We start from the raw sequence: 6,919 nt of genomic DNA, 5'->3' as shown, positions 1-6,919 counted from the left end.
CCTTCAGGATTTTGCTCTACGGAAGGGGGTGCACAAAAGTGTTCGTAATCAACCTCGGATTGTACTTTTTATCATCTAGGGGCACCGTAGGGACCGAAAAAAGTGGTTTCGCATGATAGTCCACCTCGACCCATGTCGACCCTTGCGCGACCCCGACCTTCAGGATTTTGCTCTACGGAAGGGGGTGCACAAAAGTGTTCGTAATCAACCTCGGATTGTACTTTTCATCATCTAGGGGCACCGTAGGGACCGAAAAAAGTGGTTTCGCATGATAGTCCACCTCGACCCATGTCGACCCTTGCGCGACCCCGACCTTCAGGATTTTGCTCTACGGAAGGGGGTCGTGTTGTGCGCAACCCCGACCTTCAGGATTTTGCTCTACGGAAGGGGGTGCACAAAAGTGTTCGTAATCAACCTCGGATTGTACTTTTCATCATCTAGGGGCACCGTAGGGACCGAAAAAAGTGGTTTCGCATGATAGTCCACCTCGACCCATGTCGACCCTTGCGCGACCCCGACCTTCAGGATTTTGCTCTACGGAATGGGGTCGACTTGTGCGCAACCCCGACCTTCAGGATTTTGCTCTACGGAAGGGGGTGCACAAAAGTGTTCGTAATCAACCTCGGATTGTACTTTTCATCATCTAGGGGCACCGTAGGGACCGAAAAAAGTGGTTTCGCATGATAGTCCACCTCGACCCATGTCGACCCTTGCGCGACCCCGACCTTCAGGATTTTGCTCTACGGAAGGGGGTGCACAAAAGTGTTCGTAATCAACCTCGGATTGTACTTTTCATCATCTAGGGGCACCGTAGGGACCGAAAAAAGTGGTTTCGCATGATAGTCCACCTCGACCCATGTCGACCCTTGCGCGACCCCGACCTTCAGGATTTTGCTCTACGGAAGGGGGTGCACACTTGTGCGACCCCGACCTTCAGGATTTTGCTCTACGGAAGGGGGTGCACAAAAGTGTTCGTAATCAACCTCGGATTGTACTTTTCATCATCTAGGGGCACCGTAGGGACCGAAAAAAGTGGTTTCGCATGATAGTCCACCTCGACCCATGTCGACCCTTGCGCGACCCCGACCTTCAGGATTTTGCTCTACGGAAGGGGGTGCACAAAAGTGTTCGTAATCAACCTCGGATTGTACTTTTCATCATCTAGGGGCACCGTAGGGACCGAAAAAAGTGGTTTCGCATGATAGTCCACCTCGACCCATGTCGACCCTTGCGCGACCCCGACCTTCAGGATTTTGCTCTACGGAAGGGGGTGCACAAAAGTGTTCGTAATCAACCTCGGATTGTACTTTTCATCATCTTGGGGCACCGTAGGGACCGAAAAAAGTGGTTTCGCATGATAGTCCACCTCGACCCATGTCGACCCTTGCGCGACCCCGACCTTCAGGATTTTGCTCTACGGAAGGGGGTGCACAAAAGTGTTCGTAATCAACCTCGGATTGTACTTTTCATCATCTAGGGGCACCGTAGGGACCGAAAAAAGTGGTTTCGCATGATAGTCCACCTCGACCCATGTCGACCCTTGCGCGACCCCGACCTTCAGGATTTTGCTCTACGGAAGGGGGTGCACAAAAGTGTTCGTAATCAACCTCGGATTGTACTTTTCATCATCTAGGGGCACCGTAGGGACCGAAAAAAGTGGTTTCGCATGATAGTCCACCTCGACCCATGTCGACCCTTGCGCGACCCCGACCTTCAGGATTTTGCTCTACGGAAGGGGGTGCACAAAAGTGTTCGTAATCAACCTCGGATTGTACTTTTCATCATCTAGGGGCACCGTAGGGACCGAAAAAAGTGGTTTCGCATGATAGTCCACCTCGACCCATGTCGACCCTTGCGCGACCCCGACCTTCAGGATTTTGCTCTACGGAAGGGGGTGCACAAAAGTGTTCGTAATCAACCTCGGATTGTACTTTTCATCATCTTGGGGCACCGTATGGACCGAAAAAAGTGGTTTCGCATGATAGTCCACCTCGACCCATGTCGACCCTTGCGCGACCCCGACCTTCAGGATTTTGCTCTACGGAAGGGGGTGCACACTTGTGCGACCCCGACCTTCAGGATTTTGCTCTACGGAAGGGGGTGCACAAAAGTGTTCGTAATCAACCTCGGATTGTACTTTTCATCATCTTGGGGCACCGTATGGACCGAAAAAAGTGGTTTCGCATGATAGTCCACCTCGACCCATGTCGACCCTTGCGCGACCCCGACCTTCAGGATTTTGCTCTACGGAAGGGGGTGCACAAAAGTGTTCGTAATCAACCTCGGATTGTACTTTTCATCATCTAGGGGCACCGTAGGGACCGAAAAAAGTGGTTTCGCATGATAGTCCACCTCGACCCATGTCGACCCTTGCGCGACCCCGACCTTCAGGATTTTGCTCTACGGAAGGGGGTGCACAAAAGTGTTCGTAATCAACCTCGGATTGTACTTTTCATCATCTTGGGGCACCGTATGGACCGAAAAAAGTGGTTTCGCATGATAGTCCACCTCGACCCATGTCGACCCTTGCGCGACCCCGACCTTCAGGATTTTGCTCTACGGAAGGGGGTGCACAAAAGTGTTCGTAATCAACCTCGGATTGTACTTTTCATCATCTAGGGGCACCGTAGGGACCGAAAAAAGTGGTTTCGCATGATAGTCCACCTCGACCCATGTCGACCCTTGCGCGATCCCGACCTTCAGGATTTTGCTCTACGGAAGGGGGTGCACAAAAGTGTTCGTAATCAACCTCGGATTGTACTTTTCATCATCTAGGGGCACCGTAGGGACCGAAAAAAGTGGTTTCGCATGATAGTCCACCTCGACCCATGTCGACCCTTGCGCGACCCCGACCTTCAGGATTTTGCTCTACGGAAGGGGGTGCACACTTGTGCGACCCCGACCTTCAGGATTTTGCTCTACGGAAGGGGGTGCACAAAAGTGTTCGTAATCAACCTCGGATTGTACTTTTCATCATCTAGGGGCACCGTAGGGACCGAAAAAAGTGGTTTCGCATGATAGTCCACCTCGACCCATGTCGACCCTTGCGCGACCCCGACCTTCAGGATTTTGCTCTACGGAAGGGGGTCTACTTGTGCGCAACCCCGACCTTCAGGATTTTGCTCTACGGAAGGGGGTGCACAAAAGTGTTCGTAATCAACCTCGGATTGTACTTTTCATCATCTAGGGGCACCGTAGGGACCGAAAAAAGTGGTTTCGCATGATAGTCCACCTCGACCCATGTCGACCCTTGCGCGACCCCGACCTTCAGGATTTTGCTCTACGGAAGGGGGTCTACTTGTGCGCAACCCCGACCTTCAGGATTTTGCTCTACGGAAGGGGGTGCACACTTGTGCGACCCCGACCTTCAGGATTTTGCTCTACGGAAGGGGGTGCACAAAAGTGTTCGTAATCAACCTCGGATTGTACTTTTCATCATCTAGGGGCACCGTAGGGACCGAAAAAAGTGGTTTCGCATGATAGTCCACCTCGACCCATGTCGACCCTTGCGCGACCCCGACCTTCAGGATTTTGCTCTACGGAAGGGGGTGCACAAAAGTGTTCGTAATCAACCTCGGATTGTACTTTTCATCATCTAGGGGCACCGTAGGGACCGAAAAAAGTGGTTTCGCATGATAGTCCACCTCGACCCATGTCGACCCTTGCGCGACCCCGACCTTCAGGATTTTGCTCTACGGAAGGGGGTCTACTTGTGCGCAACCCCGACCTTCAGGATTTTGCTCTACGGAAGGGGGTGCACAAAAGTGTTCGTAATCAACCTCGGATTGTACTTTTCATCATCTAGGGGCACCGTAGGGACCGAAAAAAGTGGTTTCGCATGATAGTCCACCTCGACCCATGTCGACCCTTGCGCGACCCCGACCTTCAGGATTTTGCTCTACGGAAGGGGGTCGACTTGTGCGCAACCCCGACCTTCAGGATTTTGCTCTACGGAAGGGGGTGCACACTTGTGCGACCCCGACCTTCAGGATTTTGCTCTACGGAAGGGGGTGCACAAAAGTGTTCGTAATCAACCTCGGATTGTACTTTTCATCATCTAGGGGCACCGTAGGGACCGAAAAAAGTGGTTTCGCATGATAGTCCACCTCGACCCTTGTCGACCCTTGCGCGACCCCGACCTTCAGGATTTTGCTCTACGGAAGGGGGTGCACAAAAGTGTTCGTAATCAACCTCGGATTGTACTTTTCATCATCTAGGGGCACCGTAGGGACCGAAAAAAGTGGTTTCGCATGATAGTCCACCTCGACCCATGTCGACCCTTGCGCGACCCCGACCTTCAGGATTTTGCTCTACGGAAGGGGGTCTACTTGTGCGCAACCCCGACCTTCAGGATTTTGCTCTACGGAAGGGGGTGCACAAAAGTGTTCGTAATCAACCTCGGATTGTACTTTTCATCATCTAGGGGCACCGTAGGGACCGAAAAAAGTGGTTTCGCATGATAGTCCACCTCGACCCATGTCGACCCTTGCGCGACCCCGACCTTCAGGATTTTGCTCTACGGAAGGGGGTGCACACTTGTGCGACCCCGACCTTCAGGATTTTGCTCTACGGAAGGGGGTGCACAAAAGTGTTCGTAATCAACCTCGGATTGTACTTTTCATCATCTAGGGGCACCGTAGGGACCGAAAAAAGTGGTTTCGCATGATAGTCCACCTCGACCCATGTCGACCCTTGCGCGACCCCGACCTTCAGGATTTTGCTCTACGGAAGGGGGTGCACAAAAGTGTTCGTAATCAACCTCGGATTGTACTTTTCATCATCTAGGGGCACCGTAGGGACCGAAAAAAGTGGTTTCGCATGATAGTCCACCTCGACCCATGTCGACCCTTGCGCGACCCCGACCTTCAGGATTTTGCTCTACGGAAGGGGGTCGACTTGTGCGCAACCCCGACCTTCAGGATTTTGCTCTACGGAAGGGGGTGCACAAAAGTGTTCGTAATCAACCTCGGATTGTACTTTTCATCATCTAGGGGCACCGTAGGGACCGAAAAAAGTGGTTTCGCATGATAGTCCACCTCGACCCATGTCGACCCTTGCGCGACCCCGACCTTCAGGATTTTGCTCTACGGAAGGGGGTCTACTTGTGCGCAACCCCGACCTTCAGGATTTTGCTCTACGGAAGGGGGTGCACAAAAGTGTTCGTAATCAACCTCGGATTGTACTTTTCATCATCTAGGGGCACCGTAGGGACCGAAAAAAGTGGTTTCGCATGATAGTCCACCTCGACCCATGTCGACCCTTGCGCGACCCCGACCTTCAGGATTTTGCTCTACGGAAGGGGGTGCACAAAAGTGTTCGTAATCAACCTCGGATTGTACTTTTCATCATCTAGGGGCACCGTAGGGACCGAAAAAAGTGGTTTCGCATGATAGTCCACCTCGACCCATGTCGACCCTTGCGCGACCCCGACCTTCAGGATTTTGCTCTACGGAAGGGGGTCTACTTGTGCGCAACCCCGACCTTCAGGATTTTGCTCTACGGAAGGGGGTGCACAAAAGTGTTCGTAATCAACCTCGGATTGTACTTTTCATCATCTAGGGGCACCGTAGGGACCGAAAAAAGTGGTTTCGCATGATAGTCCACCTCGACCCATGTCGACCCTTGCGCGACCCCGACCTTCAGGATTTTGCTCTACGGAAGGGGGTCGACTTGTGCGCAACCCCGACCTTCAGGATTTTGCTCTACGGAAGGGGGTCTACTTGTGCGCAACCCCGACCTTCAGGATTTTGCTCTACGGAAGGGGGTGCACAAAAGTGTTCGTAATCAACCTCGGATTGTACTTTTCATCATCTAGGGGCACCGTAGGGACCGAAAAAAGTGGTTTCGCATGATAGTCCACCTCGACCCATGTCGACCCTTGCGCGACCCCGACCTTCAGGATTTTGCTCTACGCAAGGGGGTCTACTTGTGCGCAACCCCGACCTTCAGGATTTTGCTCTACGGAAGGGGGTGCACAAAAGTGTTCGTAATCAACCTCGGATTGTACTTTTCATCATCTAGGGGCACCGTAGGGACCGAAAAAAGTGGTTTCGCATGATAGTCCACCTCGACCCATGTCGACCCTTGCGCGACCCCGACCTTCAGGATTTTGCTCTACGGAAGGGGGTCTACTTGTGCGCAACCCCGACCTTCAGGTTTTTGCTCTACGGAAGGGGGTGCACAAAAGTGTTCGTAATCAACCTCGGATTGTACTTTTCATCATCTAGGGGCACCGTAGGGACCGAAAAAAGTGGTTTCGCATGATAGTCCACCTCGACCCATGTCGACCCTTGCGCGACCCCGACCTTCAGGATTTTGCTCTACGGAAGGGGGTCTACTTGTGCGCAACCCCGACCTTCAGGATTTTGCTCTACGGAAGGGGGTGCACACTTGTGCGACCCCGACCTTCAGGATTTTGCTCTACGGAAGGGGGTGCACAAAAGTGTTCGTAATCAACCTCGGATTGTACTTTTCATCATCTAGGGGCACCGTAGGGACCGAAAAAAGTGGTTTCGCATGATAGTCCACCTCGACCCATGTCGACCCTTGCGCGACCCCGACCTTCAGGATTTTGCTCTACGGAAGGGGTCCTCTCTGTACAAGGTTTAGGGGTACATTTTCACCCAAAAACCACTATCGCTCAACCGAAACAACTCCTCGACTTGTGTCTTCTCTGTGAATTTGGCCCCGATCTGACGAGAAGTTTTCGAGATATGCCCCTCTGAAGGTACATATTGGGACTTAGCCGATTTTCACCCATTGCGGTGTCTATGGGGTGTTGGGAATCGCTCTACCGACCAGCCGGTTGGAGATATCGATTCCCGGTCTTCGGCGCGTTTGCTCAACTCTGTAATGCCTACTTTTCGTCCATACACACAACACCTCGCAGATTTCTCCTTCTGCCAGATATAGCGCGTGC

The sequence above is a fragment of the Anopheles nili genome (genome assembly GCF_943737925.1).
Source record: "Anopheles nili chromosome X unlocalized genomic scaffold, idAnoNiliSN_F5_01 X_unloc_4, whole genome shotgun sequence".
Taxonomy (NCBI): Eukaryota; Metazoa; Arthropoda; class Insecta; order Diptera; family Culicidae; genus Anopheles; species Anopheles nili.
Note: the sequence above shows the minus strand (reverse complement) of the source record.